This window comes from Pteropus vampyrus, unplaced genomic scaffold (assembly GCF_000151845.1).
Source record: "Pteropus vampyrus isolate Shadow unplaced genomic scaffold, Pvam_2.0 Scaffold231, whole genome shotgun sequence".
Classification (NCBI taxonomy): Eukaryota; Metazoa; Chordata; class Mammalia; order Chiroptera; family Pteropodidae; genus Pteropus; species Pteropus vampyrus.
The window spans coordinates 659,940-661,165 of NW_011889012.1; positions in this window are offsets into that span (position 1 = coordinate 659,940).

Below are 1,226 nucleotides of genomic sequence, written 5' to 3' on the forward strand. Positions count from 1 at the left end.
GGCTGGAGCGTCCGCTCCGATACCGGCGGCCGCGCTGCCCCCGCCCTTCTCATTAGCTCCTCACTGTGCAGCGTCTACATGAATAGGAAGATCTCGGCATGACCATCCGAGGGAGGCCGGACTTTTGGCAGAGCTCAGGGTGGGGGGTCCTCGAGGTGGTTCCGTTCAGCTGCCCTCCATCACCCCAAGAGGCGGGAGAGGTGATCGTTCAGGACAATAATAACAGAAGGGACATGACCGCGTGCTGTCTGCGTGTCGGCTTTGGACGGGTGCTCTGGGTGCTTCGTCCTCATAATTCTGCCATGTGGTGATGGATGTTTCCATTCTACAGACCAGAGCACTGAGCTCCAGGGAGGGAATGGCGGGTCCCGAAGCCACCTCGAAGTCAGATGTGGGTGACTCGCCACTTACCCCGCCAGACGGAACCGACAAGCTTCACTTTACAGGTGACCAACAAAGGCCGAGCGTGGCAGTGACCTCTCCAGACCCTTGTGTTCTCGCTGCAGAGCCAGCTCGCCTGCCTGTGCGGGGCCTCGTCCCTCCACCCCGAGATGAACTGTTACACCTATAAGATGAGACACAGCCCAGGAGCCACGCTCGTCTTACGTCACCTCGCGCTTCCGATGCAGTGGCACCGCCGAGCCCCAGCCGCCAGGTAGAACGTGTGTGAGTCCAGGGCCGGCTCTGTTTTCCCTGTGTCGTCTTAGAAACGGTTCTGAATAATGAAGCCGCTTTGGAAGATCACCCCATCCAGGATATAAAATGCCAAAATGTTTGCAGCAAAAAATAATTCAGTTGCCCGCTTCCTAGAGTGTGCTGCCGTCGCAAATCGAATTTAAGGCAAAATCAGTCCTCTTTTAATTGGTTCAAATGAAGCTGTGTTATTCAGATCGGAATGTCGTGTTGCTTCCGTGAGGGTTGAAGCAGGAGAAGACGCAGCTGTCCTCTCGTACCGGGCAGTGCTCAGGGATCGGACCCCAGGGTGCTGCCCAGGGTGGGTGGGATGCGTCTCCAGTCCTGGGTGATGGGCAGATGCCACGCAAATAAATGGAGGGCTCCACATGTGGCCGGAGGGGTTAGGACATGATGGGTGGACATCGCCCAGGCGCGCTCGGGGCTGTCTGCTTCGGGGTCCGTCCAGTCCCACAGGCACCTCTGCCGGGCCCCCCAATGGCAGTGGAGAAGGGCTTCACGTGACCCTTTGTCGCCTGGCGCTGGGAGGGTTC